Raw genomic sequence first — 18,367 nt, 5'->3', positions numbered from 1 at the left:
TGGCAACAGTGGGAACAGAATCTGCTCCTGACAATTATTTCCCTGCTCTAACTTCTAGACAGCCCTACCTCCAGTTTATAGAGTTTGCAAAATGAGAAGGGCAAAAGGAGTCAGAGAAGGGAGAAGGGACGAGACGACGGTAGGGAGGAGTGAGGGAATGGGGAAACAAAGGGAAAGAGAAGATTCCAAGTAACAAGTGAAGAGAAGAGAGGATGGGGAGGGGAAAGAAGAGAGAGGGTAAGGTGGGAAAGACAGAAAGCAGAATAACCACCAGAGATTATGGTTTTCACATTTGAGGGGAGACACTGCTGGAGGTGCTCATAAAGAGCTGGATCCAGACACAGAGGAGATCTCCAAACCAGTGTAATCCTTCTACCTCCGCACTTCAAAGGAGTCCTTCAGAACTGAGTGAAGCCTGGCACGTCTCCACTGGGGAGCAGCACAGAACAGTGTAAAAGTTTTAGCATCGCTACAGACGAGGGTGTGTGCTGGGGTTTAAGGCTGCTGGGATTTCTTTCAGACACAACTACTGAAATCAAAGTATAGATTGAGCAGGGATACTGTTGAGTGTTAGAGGGGCAGCTGTCTCTGGTCTGACTATGGAGGATGCTTGAGAATCTAGCAGTTCCAATATGTTTTCAGAAAGGGTTAAACTACTGATGTGAATATTCCCTGGTAGTTTAACTGGTCAGAAAATTGGATTTTTTCCCCCTGTGGAGGTGTTTTTTGTTTTTGGTGGGGGGAGGAAATCCCTACTGACATTTCAATTTCCCACAGATACAGCAAAATGAAACAATGAATTTTGTTTCAACTTCAAATGTCCTTGAGTTTTATTTATTTAACTCCCCCAAAATTGTAGATTTTTAATTTCACCCCTTTTCCTGTCTCCGTTTCTTCCACTGGACAAAGGAGGAATAAGGTTAAAAAAAAAAGTGGTGAGGGGGAGTCAAAACCATTTTTTCACATCTTACATTGCTTAATGAAAACAGTAAGAACTGTGATTTTCCCCACTTTTCCTTGCTTGCTAACTGTTCCAACTTTTGCCATTGCAAAGTGATGGAAATTGGAAGGAAATCAACAATTTCAAAACAAAAATACAAAATTATATATAAAATAATAAAATAAAAAACCAAAAATTCAAGATTTTTAACTTTTTATATTGAAATTTTTTTTTGCAAAACCATTTTTTTCCCTAACAAATTTGCATTTTTGATGAAAGTTTATTTTCTGTCCAAATATTTGTAATTGGGATTTTTTTTTTAGCAGGTCTACCCATTATTAAAGGGAATGGAGAGGGGGGATATTTGTGACTCCAGCAGCATGGAAAGGGAGTTGGTTGGGCAAAGCAGCACACTGAAACTCTGGGATAGAGCGGAAGGATGGTCCAGTCATCAATGAGTTAGCCTGGACTTGGGCAACCTGCGTCCACGACAGCTGGACCTTGGGCAAGTCACTGAGTTCATGTCAACACTGCAATGGAAGCTCAGGGTTAAAAGCCAATGGGAGTTTGAGTATGGATCAGTTACAGCATTGGGATCAGTTACGGCCCAATCCCAAAAGATGCTGAGTGCCCTCAACTCCTATTGACTTCAGTGGGAATGCAAGGTGCACAGCTCTTGCAGGATAAGGGCACTTGGTTAGTAGGGGTAAGGGAAAAACATTAATAAACAGGGAGTAAGAGAAGAGAGGGATGGGAAGGGGTCAGGTGGTACAGAAAAGCAGGATTGGGGAGTGCTAGACTTGTCTGGAAGGCAACGACTGAGAAATTAAGGCTTGTCTCCCATTGCATGGCATTATGTAATAATCCTTGTAGGACAGGAGGGGTTGTAAATGCCTGTGGCCCCTTCTTAACAAGGTAACTATGCCCTTGGCACCAGGCATGACTCATTTGCCACTTGGAAAGGAAGCTTTTGGCCACCTAAAAGCACAATATAATCACCATCTGCTTACTGATCTTTGGCCAGGTCTGGCATGGTTCTTCCTGGTGAGACACTTTGGTAAGGTTCATATGGATTATGTAAGAGAGTCTATGGTTATGAAATCAGGAGCCACCACAGCATCTTGGGTCCTGGATCCATGGAGCCAGTCTCCCCAAGTGGAGAATTTCCACTCTTGGAGAGCTGAGGAACAAACCCAGGCATGCAAAGCCCAGCCATGTGCCTCCCCCCACCCCCTCTGCTTGGGGCTCTCTCTTTTATTTGCATTGCACCATCTCTTGTGAGTACTCCCTGTCCTCTTTTAAATCTTTATTATTTACACAGCATGGCTCAGTTTAAAACATTCCTGTTTTCTTTAGCCCACAGCTGACACTGGCCTCTGCCCACTCCTCCTCCTCTCCCATTCCTGTCCCTTCCACGCCCTCCACCCCACCTTCCACGCCCCCACTCCTGTCCCCTCCATCCCTCACTCCACCTTCCCTTCCCCAGAGCCTACCTCTTTCAATCCCCCCACCTCAACTTCCCTTCCCATCACTGTATCACTCCCCCCACCTGCCTCTTCCACCCGCTCATTGTAACTAGCCTGCACAGATACACATTTGCATCTTTTCTACTTTTAAACATTATCCTCCTTGGCCTTTCAGTTCCCCCTTTTTTGCTGTGTCCCATCACTGCCATAGCTGCCTCTCTGACAGGTACTTGCATGTTTCTGACTCCAGCATGGTGCCTATACAGAGCACATTGTCTCACTGAGTGGGGAGGACGCTACATAAAAATAGATTCATGGCATACAGCAACCAAATACAGTGAGTCACGACTTGAAAAGAAGTGGCAGACAATATAAAACATTGGCTTTGGCTATAATTAAGCAACCTGAAGCTCTCCAAAGAGTGACTTATTAATGGCTGATATCAGACGCAAGGCTCTTTGTGTCCCTGCTTGAAGTCACTCAGTTATTGCAAGTTAAAAAAACAGCCTCTGGGGCTGGACGAGGTAGAAAGCAGGGGAAAGAGTCTCAGGGCACTCCCACTTCCCCAAAAAGAAAAGAGGCGGGAGTAGAGGGGGGTTCAGAGAATTGGTAATGGTGTGTGGAGGTCACCTGTATGAAGGTCACCAGTTTAAGTCTAGGTAAGGCTGGGATTAACTACAGCTGGTGGCCTGTGTGAAGGGGGTTAGAGGGAAGCTAGCTATCTCCACCTTTGGACACAGCAGCATCACATAATCATAACCAATTTTAGCACTAGTTCAAGGCATTCTTCGGCAGTGTCAGCAGAGATGCTAGGGACTGAATGGTGATGGAAAGAAAATCTCTGCCCCACTCAGTCCCAGAAGTAGACTGTGGTTAAGGTGCACTGGTGGGACAGTGAAGGGAAATCCTTCCCCTGATAAACCCATCTTCTGTGGAAACAGAGAACTTTAGGCCTAAATCTCCAGCAGATCATTCTCACCGCTGGCTGTTCTCATTTAGAGCATGTCTATGCTGCACTCAGAGGTGTGATTTGCTGCTCATGCACCTACGCTAGCTGTATTCTTGGTAGCTTGCTAAAAATAGCAGTGAAGATGCGGTGGCTTGCACTTCAGTGCAGGTTAGCAAAGCAAATACGTACCCAGGGGCTGGATGGATTTGTGCGGGCAATGCTGAAACCACATTGCCGCATCTTCGCTGATATTTTTAGCGATCTTGCTAAATTAAAGCTAGTGCGGGTAACGCCTACCAAAGCGCCAATCACACCTCCAACCCCAGTGTAGACATAACCTCAGAGAATGAGTGTGTTCAGCCTGTCAGATCTGGGGGGGGGGAGATAGCAGGGCAGTTTGGTATTCTGTAGGCAGTTTAATTTCATTTGTGTTTGTAATTTTTGGCTTGAATTTGGTTCCCCTTTTTATTTCTATTTATTTATTTGATTGATTTCTATAAAAAAGACGAACTATTTAGACTGTGAGTGTGCTAGGGCCGGGACTGTCTCATTGTTCTGTGTATGTACAGCACCTAGCACAAGGGGATCTGTCCATGATAAGGGCTCTGAGGTGCTATGGTAATACAAGTAATAAATAATAATTTACTGAATTTTGGGAAATGAGTTGCACTGATTCCTTATATCCCTGGAAAGCAATACCATTCTGTTAGACATCCTGTATGTGTATTTGCTACAGACATAGATCTCTCTCTCTCTAAAAATATGGATGCAGTTAGATAACATCCACGCAATCATGAATACCTAGTAAAAATGAGGTGAGAGGTCAAATCTGTGACCTTATTAAACCTGATGAGAAAATTACCACTCCAATGGCACAAGGCGTGACTGTCAACTCCCACCAGTTTAAAAAAGTAAATACCCAATCATTCACGCAGTCAGAATGCTCAGATTATATGCAGGTGCTTGCTACTTATTCTTATTTTCCTCTTGCTATATGAACAATCGCTGGCTGAAAACACTTTTGAAAAGGATTAAGGAACAATCATGTTCAAGACTTGAAAACATTTTATACATTAAAAGAAAGTCCTAGCTGCCAAATTACTCCTGCTAGCAGCAAGAGTGAGGCTGAGAAGGGAGCACATAGCTAAGAAGAACTGGTTGGATTTTTTTTTTAATTTAATTTCCCCGTGCACACTTTCAATGAAAACAAAACAAAATTCCATTTAAACTTTTTATAAAAAAAACCCACATTACATCAAAATATTTTTGCATAATTTGACAAGACAAATTTTTCCATGGAAAGCAGACACGTACTGCAAAATCTTTCATTTAGTCAAAACGCAATTTTCCATTGAAAAATAGTTTTGATAGACATTTTCAACCATCCCTATTACACGTGCTCCATTTGTAAGAGGAGGGTTATACTCATACTATTCTCAGCCCACACCTTGTCGCTTTCACACCAGGAGGTTAAGAACAAGGGGGCGGGGTGTTCTGTGGGAATTTTGCAAGCTTGGTATTCAGGACAACACCCAAGAGTTTGTACCCTTACCTCCTCCTACATTTGCTTTGATATACACCCTGAAAAGACTTACAGCATCAAGGCCATAATCTATCAGGTTTCCTGGACGTATCTTAAGAGCTGTGTGTTCCATTAATAGCTTTTTCCCTGCATACCATAGACAGCAACCACCCTGCTCCAGAGTCCAAGAACAATATGGGACAGATGATGACAAAAGAGAAACATCTGTCACAAAAATAAAGAGAAAAATGCATCTTTCTGCAACATAAGGAAGGTGGAATTCACAGAAACTCTTTCTAACAAAACCATAATCTGAAACAAGAACAGTTGGATTTCACACATCCCTAGAAAAATGTGAAGTTTAATTCAGTTTAGTGGGAAATTCACCATTTCTGTCAATTAAAATAGCTTTCTCCATCCCCTCAAAATGAGAGTGTCCTGGCAGCAGAAACAGATTTGCATTTTCTAGCATGCCTGTGGAATTGCCGCTGTTCTTGTCACTGGCTTTGCTGACAATAGGAATTTTTTTCTTTTTTTATAAATTAGCACTACAGTACACAGCACTACAGTAAAGATCCAAAAGCACAGTAGCACTACTGTATGATGAAGTGTTTTGGACCATTACTGTAGTTTAACTAATGTGTACAGTGCTTTGAATATATACCACATGATAAAAATGCTAAGTATTATTATTATTGATAATAAACTACTGTAAGATTTTATTTATAAAGTTAGTAATTTTCATCTGAGGATCTTAAAGTACCTTACAAGCATTTAGGGTCAAATTTTGCATTCAGTTATGTCCATGCAACTCCCCATGGCCGCAATGGGAAATGAGTACATTTATCTGAAGGTAGAATTTGGTCTTAATTACTTATGCCTTGTAACATCCTCTCCCCTACCTCCCTTAAGATACCCATTTTATAGAGAGGAAACTGAAGTCCCAAGAGATACAGCGATTTGTCCAAGGTCACAGGGTAAGTCTGTGGCTGAGATGGGAGCATCCTCTCACAAACCTCAGCTTCCTGTTTTAACTATTAGGTTATGCTGTCTCCCCTTATGAATGAATCCCATGTATTCACTGTTTTCTAATGACAGTGTGCTGGCTTCTTTAGCAATGTCATACATCGTCCTTCTTCCACACAACCTACTCAGAGCAAAATCTTCCCATCTCATTTCTCTTTCTACTAAAAAGCATCTCAATTCATTTCTTTCCCCACCTTACCAAGCTCTTGGAATGTATTTGTGACATCCTCTTTTATATGGCTTAATGACAGCAATGTTAGAGGTGTTGTGATAATTGGGTCTACACATTTACCCTAATTGTGAGTTCAACTGTAAAAAGTGAGATGTCATAAGATGTCACAATAACCTACAACAACAAATGTTGATGGGAAAAGGTACAAAAAGAAAGACTGAATTAGTCCAAACAAAAAGGCCTCCCGATATAACTCAAGGTCTGTATTAAGATCATGCCTGGTAAATAAGAAAAATGGAACCAGAAATCAGTGAACCAAAATTGGTATCAGAAACTAAGCCTAGTTGGTGGACAAAATAATCAGATGATGGTCTGTTTCGCCCATCACTCCCTTTTGGGGACCTTGAAGAAAGAGACTTTGGGGAGAAAAATGGGCTACTAGAGCAAGCTTCACCATCATGGCTGTCACCCCACCATCTCTGGGGACCCAGAGCCTTTGTCATGATCATACTGAGAGAAGTCCTCACCAGACCAGACCAGAGAGAGTGACCCAGATGACATTGCCACCTTTACCGACTCCAGCTGAATCCCAAACACCTCCTGAAACACCAATCCTGAAATGGGATTGGACTTTAAAAACAACAGCAGCAGCTCCAGCTCATCTCAGCTAATTTCTCTTTTCCCCAAAAGGCCAGTTATTACTATCTTTGGTACCATTTAAGAGACTGTAAAACAAGGATTGTTTCCTTCTAAAAACTCGCTCCAGCTAAAGGGAAAGGGAACAAGGAATGTTGTTAAAATGAAAGCCTTCATACTTTACATTTCAAATGCTTTAACTTTTTTTAAAAATCTTTCTTAAAAGGTTAAAAGAGTTTTTTATCATGCATTTACCATGGTATTAAGCAGGCTGAGGTCTCTGTATACAAAACCCCAGGCCTTGTTTAACACTATTTAACCCAATCACTGTCCAACATTAAATAGTGTTAAACAACAGATGCCCAGGTCTAGGTTAGTGATCCAATTTATTATTTCAGGTGACAGTGAGTGGATGACAGATACGCCACCAAAATATGATATTTTAGGACACTGGTTGAAAATTTGTGACTAACTCAGGCACAGAGCATCTCATTTCTGCTGACAAGCAAGAAGTACGTCAGTGCATTAAAATACCAAGTGCCTTTGTCTTACTCTCTTTGATAATAGCAGCATTGTCTTAAGCTAAATAAATTCCTAAACAATTGCAGGGCGTAGACATGACAGCAACACAATGTGAGACCTTCATTCCTTCCAATTATATTATACAAGAGGAGAGGGAAATGAAATGCAAAACAGGATAGATACAGATGAGGATACACAAAACTAATTGACAGCGGTCCACCCCTGGCTAGCACGGCTGGTGCACTCATTCACCTACGGTAATCCTCCTGGTTAAAGTTTGGTAAATAGAACTGGTGACCCCACAACCTCAATTTGCCCGTATCTGAAGGTCTTTCCTATTATGACTTTTTCATGTATTCAGTTATTTTTAAAATGTGTTCATTTGACGCCCTTCTAGTCACATATATGCCATGAGGTAACATTAGGTTTTCTGTAGCTCAACTCTTTCCTGCTCTATGTTATTCGTATTGCAGTAGCACTTAGGAACCCCAGTCATGGACTAGACCCCCATTCTGCTAGGTGCTCCGCAAACACAGAACAAAAATAGGTAACCTTCCCCAAAATGTTTATCATCCAACTGTAAGACAAGAGACAACAAGGGGACAGACAGACAGACGGGCGGCACAATGAAAGAGTCAGCAATTCGTAATAGAAAATAAATAAATAAAGAGTGAACCAAATTTCAAGATTCTAGCTCAAAAGACCCTGGAACGTTTGAAATCCAGTAACAAAGTTGGATGACCTTTTGGTGGCCTACAGTGAAAAGGTCAGAACTGTATTCAACAGCACATAACGAATGTCTGCATGGACCATATTTCAAGAATCTAGCTCTACAGAAATGTCAACATTTGTTTGGTCAGCCAGTCACCATTTTAAAAAACATCTGTATTATATTCGGTATCCTTAAGAGTCCGTTAAAAATAAAGTTGGTTCGTTTTATTCCCCAAATTTCAGTGAAAAAATTACATCAACCCATTTTTGGAGCAGCTTATTGAACTGATAAAAATTTTCAAAATGGTGACCAAAATGTTCACTAACAAAATCCCCCACTCCAGGAGCACCACCATTTCATGACCAAGTGTACTGCTGCTACTGGACTTTCGTGCTTTAACAGCCACATTCTGCCCTCAAGTACATGTGTGCAGCTTACACTGATACACCAGTACACACCCCGCCTGCCACCTTTGGTGCACAATAATTATGAAGCCCAGTAATAAAGAACACGAGCCTGGGGCCCTAGTGCACAGTTCCAAGGGCAGAAACAGGCTCTCATGGAAGGTCTAATGCAGACAGGAACACTTCCATCGCCATATGGATTTTTGCATGTGTTATTCCAGTCTCATGGCCAAACTGATAGTTTCAGAGACTGAGGTTTGCTGATTACATCCATCCAACAGGTACAACATGGGCAGCTGCATGGCAAGCTTACTCTCAACACTCTGCCAATGCACCTCAAAGCCTGCTGGAGACTAGTTCAGTCTCCATGGTGCATTCAGTCTTGGTCTCTCTACGACATGGTTGCTTCCCCACTTTAGGAAATGTACTAAGACTCACCATCTCATCTCATGTAACCCACCAAACAACAATCAGAGGGGAACAAACTTGGGCACAGATAGCCCAAGCTGGATTCAGACTTGGCGATGGAAAGGTCTATATTTTATTCATTAGAGTGGATGGAAAAGCCAGTGAAATCTGTTGAAAAAATGATTTTTTTCACTGCTTTTTCATTTTTTTAAAGTCAAAGAATAAAAAAAAATTTAAATTCATTTTGGGAGCAAAAAAATGTAAAAACATTTCTAAATTCCAAAAATATTGACCAGCTGTACCCATTACCAGGTCCATAAGCTATCTCTTTGCATTCCCAAGTGTCCTAAAACACCTCTATTGCTCAGTACTGTTTCATCTTTTAGAAGAGAATGGAACACTCTCCTTCCTTTTATTCTGGAGATTTAAAAAAGAATCATCATCATCATCTATGTGTTTGTAAAGCATCTTTCACTTGTATTACAGTGCTGCACCAAAGCTGGAAGTAGAGTGTAAGCTTCAGAGTGGAAAATGAGAGCAGATTCCAATGTATCAATAAAGCAGGTACTTGGAGAAGACATATCAACTGTTGCACAGTGAAAGGTGGAAGGATGCATTCAATGGCAGATCTTGCTACTCACTTCAATAACAGGAAAGGAATCTTGGGAGCAGAGCTGTTTTTCCTGCCATGTCCTGCTGTAATGAGGTCGATCCAGTCCTGGTTTCGATGGGGATTTCCTATTGCAACAAGTGCAAAGCTTTCCAGCCCACGCCTGGAGCAGTCTAGTTTGGTGCTCACGTGCAACATGACCTCTTTTCTTTCTGAAGGTGGAAGAGGGGAGGAAACAGCAATCAACCACGCAATCCATACTCCAGTTTCTAGCTGATATTTCTGAGACATTTATTACATCCCTTTCATGTGCATCACAGCACTTTTTAAGGTGAAGGCCGCAAGTGGAGTGGAGTTGACAAAGACAAGCAGCAAACAGAACTGAAGTGCGGCTCCCAGCCCCGTTAGGCATAGAGAAAACTGAGAAGAAAAATCACTCTCAGTTTAGGCTTAAACTAAATGTACTTTGGTTCAACACAAATATTTAACCCTTAATTTCCCTGATGTATTGAAGGTAAATAAACTAATCCCTCCTCCCACAACTTCACCCTCAATGGCAGCCTCAAACTTCTCGTTGTCACTTAATCTCTCTTCAGAGGATTTGCATGGGGAGCAAATGTCTGGGAATTGGGCACAGTTTCCTGCAGCAGGTGAAGTGAATCGCATGGAATCACATATTCAAGGACCATGGAGGGTTTCTGGGAATGGGGAGTCAGTGTGGCTTGGGATTCACTTCACGCAAGTGTTTTGGCTTGCCTCACCTGTCAGGAAACTTTGCAGGAAACGCTCCCGAACCCAATCTAGATTAAACCTAGCTCAGGCACATGTACCAGAGCTGTAATCTCACCCTATGACTGTAGTACGGACACACTCTGTGAATCTAGCTGGTAGTCTGAACACCAGTACAGGACACTCAGGCTGACAGCCAGTCAATAACACAGCACTGAACAATGACAAGTCACCGACAAGACACTGACTACAGCAGAACTTCCACCATGATGGGGTTGGAATCCTATTTAGTGGTCCTGAAACCTTACACACACACACACACACACACACACACACCACACACACACACACACACACACACACACACACACACACACACACACACACACACACACACACACACACACACACACACACACACACACACCACACACACACACACACACACACACACACACACACACACACACACACACACACACACACACACACACACACACACACACACACACACACACACAACACACACACACACACACACACACACACACACACACACACACACACACACACACACACACACACACACACACACACACACACACACACACACCACACACACACACACACACACACACACACACACACACACACACACACACACACACACACACACACACACACACACACACACACACACACACACACACACACACACCACACACACACACACACACACACACACACACACACACACACACACACACACACACACACACACACACACACACACAACACACACACACCACATGGGACCCTCAGAAAAGGAACTGAGCAATTTGTTCCTTTGAGGTAAACACAGGTTTGCGGAGGCTGGGTGTGCTACTTACAAATACATGCCTGGAAACAGAAAGTAGGCCAGCAACCAGCTTATCTGAAAGATGAAGAAACCTGCATTTTGGTTCCCTCTTCTGGCAGGGACTCAATCACAGTGACAAACCACAGGGTTCTTCAACTACGTCAGAAAATCCTCTCAGTTAGTGTGACCAGGTATGGCAAGGGCTTAGTTACAACACCAGATTCATCATAGACAACACCGCTTTAAACTACTTCCCGGGTGACCTATATAACAAACCCAGACAAATTAAGGGCTGAGTAATAGCCTTGCTGAAGGTGGAAGTTGGCATGGCTTCTTCGGGCTCAAGAAAGGATTTCAGTCCCCTTCACTAAGCACTTTTGTAGGTAAAACTTTGTCCGTGTGGGATGTGAAAACACACCCCCTGACTGACATATGTTTTACTGACAGAAGTGCCTGTGTGGACTGTGCTGTGTCGGTGGAAGACACTCCCGCTGACATAGCTACTGCTGCTCATTAGGGGTGGTGTAATTATGCTGATGGAAAAGCTCTCCCATTGGCATACAGCGGGTACATGGGAGACCTTAGAGTGGCGCAGCTGCAATGGTACAGCCGTGCCACTGTAAAGTCTCTAGTGTAGACATAGCCAGATCAGGTTTACACTAGGACAGAGGCAGAGCTACGTCTCTGAGATACACACTTTTGATACTGGATTGCTCCAGGAGGGGATGATACTTATTTGTTGTCATTTTTCATGAGTTAATTCTCTTGCACCCACTAATTCAGTCATTCTGATTTTATCAGCCTCTACCCTTGGGCTGGTTCCTCTGAGCTGGGCCATCCCCACACAACCTGCCCTGGAAACAGAGGGACAGGACTACTGAGAGCAGAGAGACAGGTTTGCTCTCCTAGAAAGTGATCCAGCAGAGAGAATTCCTGAAAATCCCATCCACTGGTGCCTGGTTCTCCTCTCACTCTGACAACCCCAGTGGAATGCCTCCTGATTTCAATCAGTTTAAGTAAGAGAGGAATCAGGCCCTGTGGCAAATGGCACAGGTACATTGGTTCAGGAGGATAAAATAATTTCAGCTGACAACCAGACTTTTCATACCAGATTAGAGTTTTGTTGTAAGGGGCCTGGTTTTACATAGGAAGTCAGGATGCTCTGCAGCTCACAGGAGACAATAAGAAACTTGCAGGATTGAGTCCAAGGGTAATCCATAATAAACACCCGCATCCCCTGAGGGAGAAGTATAAAACTGGGATTAAAGACAGTGGCCTGGAAACAAAGTACAGATGCACTCAATCGTGACTGGGTATTCCTGAAGCATGCCCGTTCCCCAGCATGCCTTGAGAATTTTATGTACTATGGTAGGAGAGGGTTAGTGTAGGTTATTAGCACTTTGTATCCTGCCATGTGGGCTATGAGAAGCATTCACAACAAAATTCAACAACTTCAGAGTGTGAAGGTGTTGCATTCTCTTGCAAACTTATGAAAGTATCCTGATCCTGTGAGAACCCTTCAAATATAATTACCAATGGACAAAATATCCTGGTCTTTCCTGATATTCTCCTCTGCACTACCAACACTTGCCTTAGCACTGCTGTCATTTCCTTCTCTTCTCTTCTTCCTGCCTATGCTTTCCTCTATGCTGCCTCCTTCACATGGGGCACCCTCATCAGCCCTGTTTACCAAGTCACCCTCTTCAAAAAATCTTTCCTATATTCTCATGTCTGCTGAGACACCTGCCAGAAACGAGTTTATACAGAGCAAAAAAACAAAAAAGTGACACAGCTGCCAAGATGGGCACTGAACGATGTGTTTGGTATATAGGCCCCAATTCAGCAAAGCATTCAAACATGTGCTTAACTTTAAGTGCATACTTTATGATGAACCAGATTCACAGTGGACTGGTCTGTGGGTGGTCAGCTGTTTGTTTCATTTGTTACAGACAAATATACCCTTTGATAAGTAACAGTATGATCTGTATGTTTGATGACTGAATATGTTTTCCTACCCTCAGTCCACCCCATTTTTGTTACTTTTTCTTGCTACGGCATGTCCGACACGTAGACTGGAAATGCTTTATGGCAAGGTCCTTGGACCAGATTTGCAAAGATATGTAGGTGCCTAAGGATGCAGATAAGTACCTAGTGAAATTTATAAAAACACTTAAGCAGGTTAGGTGCCTAACTCCCATTGAAAGCCAACAGGACTTGGGTGTTTAACTCAGGCACTTTGCTAAATCCAGTTATTCCTATCTGTATCTTTAGGTGTTTATATACCTTTGTAAGCCTGATCTCTTCTCTCATATACATACACATATGTACAGACATACACCAATGAGACAAGGGGCCAAATTTACTAAGCTATTTAGACAAATCTGTGTATGTGCGCATGCACACGCGTGTGTGGGTATTAAAACGCCTAGAACACTTTTGGGTTTTGTAAAAGTACTAAACAATAAATTATGGGTATAATCACCCAACTATCCAACAATGCATGATGGAGCTGTAAAAATAGTGTATATATGAGGATTTCACTGATTCATCCTTATATCTATGTTTCATGGTGCTGGAAAACTTTCTTAATTGGAGATATGGTTCTGTGACTCAGTTCGTTTGGTGGATCAAAATTAAGATGCTGTAACCTATTTGTCTGGTCTCTCTGGGAAATATTTAGATTTCTTTTCTTCCTGCGAGATCCTAATTGTACAGATGTTAATTGGATAAATGTTTTTTCTTTTATCTTCTCAGTGCTTATATTTTGTTTAAACATGCTAAATTAAACACAGTCAACCAGTCACTTAATCACTCCAATCAGGAGAAAATTGTGTAATTATTCTTTATAATACAATATACTTCCTATAGGACCAATCTTTTTTTGAGTCTGAGATTGTTTATGATGCTATTTTCCTCTGTGAACTGCTAATGACCCTTGCAGAAACTACTTTGAAGTTACATTAGACTTTTGCTCCTGCTAGAATGTAATTTAATCCTTAGATCTGAAAGTTAGGTATCATATGCATTTATCTTCATGTTGTAGCGTTACTTTAATAATTACTGTAATTCACTTTAGCATAATATTCTAAGCAATGAAAACTTGAATATAATGCTGATTTATTTTATGTAATAAAAAAATAAAAACAAATGTTTTAAGAACCTCCTATTTTGAACGAAAACCCAGAAACTTCTGAAATTTTGAATTACTAAATTCAAGTTATGTTCAAGCAAAGATTAATCTTTCACATCAAAACATGCAATACGCCAAATTTCCACATGTCCTGATGCAAAACATTTTGCACCCCTTCCTCCTCCCCCCTAAAAAAATGGGGACATTTTAGAATTATGAAATTGCCTGGAATTGAATTATTATTTTTGCGCATGTGAGATGTCTATAGAGAGGTTTACATTTACAGCTGTGCAAATATTAATCAATTTATTTTAATTAATGAGGGGCTTATTTCATTTCTGTGCATTATATGAGACTGAAACGTCTTCTGATTACATCCACTGCAACATTTGTTTATACTATATTGTCTGTCTAAATGACACTATAATTTAACGCAATTGCACTAAGCTCCTTGAGGCAAAGACTGGAATTCCCTCTTAATGGTGGAAAATATCTGGATAGTGCTCAATAAGGCATCAGTTCAGCAAGGTCCTTCAGCACTTGCCTGTCTTTAGACATGCAAAGAATCCTCTTGATGTCAAGGAGGAGGAAAACACTTCAAGAAAGGCTATTTTTAGGTTACTTCCTTCAGGAACCAAAATCCTATTCTCAGGAGATTCCAGCTCTAATATCACACTAAAAGGAGTCTACATAGTTTCTTGGACTCATGGGATGCACATGGAACCAAGGATCCCAAATATTTGATGATTGTTCTTCATTTACAGTTCCATCACCTCTTCCAAGAACTACTTTAAATGCCATGCTGTTTCCTAGCCCAGTCATCTAAGAGTACAAAAGGGAAGGAGCCAGTCGCTCCATGAAAAAGGTGTAAAAGAGATTCGCAACCAAAGTTTTAAATGGCAATTAAATCAGCTGGCTAGCTTGATACTCAGTTAATGTAGTTTGTGACTCTGGCAGTTTGGGAACCCATTTATTACTCATATTTCAATAGCACTTTTGTATAGTTAAAGTGTTGTGCAAATGTTAATTACCCCCATGGTACAGGAAGGTCAGTTTTATTATCCCCATTTCACATATGGGGAACTGAGGGCTGGAGATGTGAAGTGATTGGCAAGTTTGCTTCCTGCTGATATAAGGCTGGATTAACAGTCCTATACAGAATCAGAATATCCCATAAACATTCAAGTTCTTTTTACAATCATTAAGTCAATGTTACAAGCCATTGCCTCCAATTTCATACTGACAAACTAGCTTCTGAACTGCCAGTATGACAGGCAATTGGGCAATTAGATCCCAAATTTAGGAGTGTTTCAGACCCTACGATTTGATTGGGCTCATTACAGAAACAGGAGCTGTAATGTAGCCAGCAGTCTGCACTATGGCATCTGAGTCTGAATCATAACTTAGTGAAACCCTGTGTGATGACTGAAGAAAGAAATTAATCAAAAACTCAAAGTTCTGCAAATTTCAACCAACTCCAGTATTAGTGTAAAAGCTAGAGAGCCAGGGAGAACCATACGGTCTGTCTGAGACCATAAGCCTCAGTAAAGAATCCCCTTTATATTAATTAAAACTTAGTCCTGTCTCTTCGAACTCCTCTCTTCCAGGATCCCAGGTACAAAGAAGTTTTGATGCAGGATTCATTAATATATGTTCGAGCCCAAGTGCCTACACTGTCCATTTCCATCTGGTCTATGGAGCTACAGAACTGAATGCAGAACCCTAGACCGCATTGTGAACCAGAGCTAATGAGATCCTAGAGCACAGGCACCCAGCTGCTAGCACCCAGCAGCAGGTTACACAATGCTATGTAAAAGATAGGAGGGGGAGAGCTGATATTCAAGGTGGGAGATGGAATTCCCAGGCAGACAGGCATGTTACTGGAGGCCTCACACCAGTGTGCTGGTGAGGGGATGGAACTGGATAGAGGGGATAGTGAGGATGACTTGAATATGTTTTCAGGGTTGAGGGACTCTGTTTGGGGTTACTGAGCTGATTCCCAACCTTACAAAAGGATCCAGTTTGGACAGATTCAAAAAAAGTCCTGAGCTAATTTTTGTCTTAAGTATTGCCAAACTCTCACTTCCACATACAAGACGCACAATTTCCATCGATATGACAGTCCACGCACCATCCAAACTTTGCTCCTCAGCCTCCGCCAGACATGCTTTTGCTATACAGCTTGCTGCCACTAAACAAGGCCTAACCTTTTGGTGCTCACACTCTTCATCGAGAGACCCAGCACAGAATCTGCTGGGTCCTGTGGAAGAGCCAAACGAATTTATAGGGCAGCTGGAGAGGAGGCCTGCATTCAGAGTTATTGGATTTGGGTGCATTCCACTGAAAGCCAAGCCCTCTGTCATTATCGTTAATTTTAAACACAAACCCTCATTGACTTCATTCACAGACCTCAAAGAGCCTTACAGTAATGGACAAGAATTGTTATCCTTTTTGACAGGAGCTGGCTGAACATAAACAGACATTCCCTCTTGTTCTCTCCCTGACATTTTCTAGGCGGTTCTATTTTTTTTTAGAGATGAGGTAACTGATGACTTGTTCAAGGATTACACAGCAGGTCACTGGCAGAAGCAGGTATAGATTCAATTCCCTGCTCTGCCACTGCTTTACTGGGTGATCTTGGGCAATCACTTCCCTCTTTGTGCCTAATTTTCCCCAGCTGTAATATGCAGATAATGAATCTGTGGATGAAAAGTGCTATATATAAGAGATAACTATTATTAGAATTAATTATTATTATTATTTGGGGGAGTTGTTTGTTCGTTATAGATGAATATGAACTTCTATAAGTATTTATAAACCTTTAAAGATCATTTTAAAGGTTCAATTCTGCAAGCCTTACTCAAGCTCAATATGCAAAAAATCTACGTGTTTATACATGTATCTGGATTTTACAAAGTGTAAAGCACTTAGGCTCTAGAAAATAATCTAAATAAATAAATATATACACTATCAACAGAACATTCTGTAATTGCTATCGATACCAATGAATCACCTAACAAGAGGAATATGAAACAAAAACTAAAAGAAATGTTCATTCAATTAAGATACTAAAATATATATACAAAAATTAAACAGATTTTTATATACACATGTACATGCAATATCAGTCATGCTATCTTTGATGAGACATTTCCAAAATCTAGCACAGCACAACAGATAATATTTGGTACATAGTGAACTAAAAATTTCAGCATCCCTTCAGGATCTCCATTCCATCAGGCCTGGAATAGTGTCTCTAGCTGCAGCAATGGCCAATACTTGATGTTTTAGAAAAAGGAGGGGGGAAAAATCACAATGTACCTGGCTAGTTGTGTAATGCTGCATAACAGAACAATTCCTTCCAGATCCTGGCAGTGATTTTGCCCTGAAGCATGAGATTTCATCAACTTTATTATTATCTTTGCCTGTTTAAACTATAGTTATCATTAACAAGTCATAGAAAATTAAACAGAACATATATTCTCAGTCTACTTGAGAGTTACTTCAGAGGAAGAGAAATAATAAGAACGAACGAAGTAGGGACGGAGGCAAAAGCCCTGTGATTGTGATAGTATAATGTGGACCTCACTCTGCCAGGAATTGGAATCTGACGGCTAGGCTCCCAATTCAAGACAGCACTTAAACACATGCTTAACTTTAAGTATGTTTAAGTGCAGTCTTGAAGCAGGGTCTAAGTCACTTCTTATGGAACTCGATTAACTACCAAATGATAACAGTTTTTATTCACTGTCAGCCTTAGTAAGAGTCAAACTGGGAATTTAGAAGCAAAAGGTCTTGTATACTCCCTGAACCAGCAAACTCCCTCTAATGTATTTTAAACCACCGGGAAGTAAACAAAGCGCAGGCCCTACTAGCTGAGTTAGAATCTTGGCAGCGTCAGTGTTTCTCATGTAATTGCCACTCCGTCTCTGTTTACATTTAACTAGTGGGTAGACTGGTTCTGAGCAGCCGCTCAACAATATTTAGCATAAATCAAATTAAAAGATGTTTGCTACCATGAGAAAAGTAGGTGAAAGGTCCTGGGTAGCATGTTAGGTAGGATGGATTTTCCCATGGCAGCTACACCAAGATGTGAAGAGCAAAGTAAAATACTTCCCATCTACAGGGGCACATACAGCCTTGGTGTAAGTAGCTATAACTGCTCTGAAGTCAAGCAGGCTCAGCTCCATTAGATCAGAGCTGGATTTGTCCCATATAGTCTTGCATTCAGATACATGCTTTGGGGATGGTGCTGGATGGATTGCAACAATTTCTCTGCAGC

General features: G+C 41.5%; 2 protein-coding genes across 3 annotated transcripts in view; both read right to left on the bottom strand.

Annotated features, from left to right (window-relative positions):
- Positions 1 to 9,575, bottom strand: part of SCN3B (sodium voltage-gated channel beta subunit 3) — a 29,889-nt gene extending 20,314 nt beyond the window's left edge. Inside the window, exon 1 of the mRNA XM_067564602.1 lies at positions 9,399 to 9,575. The gene's annotated coding sequence lies outside the window, so the exon portion shown is untranslated. The remainder of the gene's footprint in view (positions 1 to 9,398) is intronic.
- Positions 9,576 to 9,585: 10 nt separating this feature from the next.
- Positions 9,586 to 18,367, bottom strand: part of LOC137163958 (uncharacterized protein CXorf65 homolog) — a 78,175-nt gene continuing 69,393 nt past the window's right edge. The window contains exon 8 of one of the 2 annotated variants that reach the window (XM_067564539.1): positions 9,586 to 9,787. The gene's annotated coding sequence lies outside the window, so the exon portion shown is untranslated. Of the gene's footprint in view, positions 9,788 to 11,966; positions 12,193 to 18,367 lie in introns of those variants that run through there. The other variant, XM_067564566.1, reaches the window with a different exon arrangement.

This window comes from Emydura macquarii, unplaced genomic scaffold, assembly GCF_026122565.2.
Source record: "Emydura macquarii macquarii isolate MOO-44397 ecotype Brisbane River unplaced genomic scaffold, CSIRO-AGI_Emac_v2 contig_312, whole genome shotgun sequence".
Taxonomy (NCBI): Eukaryota; Metazoa; Chordata; order Testudines; family Chelidae; genus Emydura; species Emydura macquarii.
This window is presented reverse-complemented; position numbering and strand designations above follow the sequence as displayed.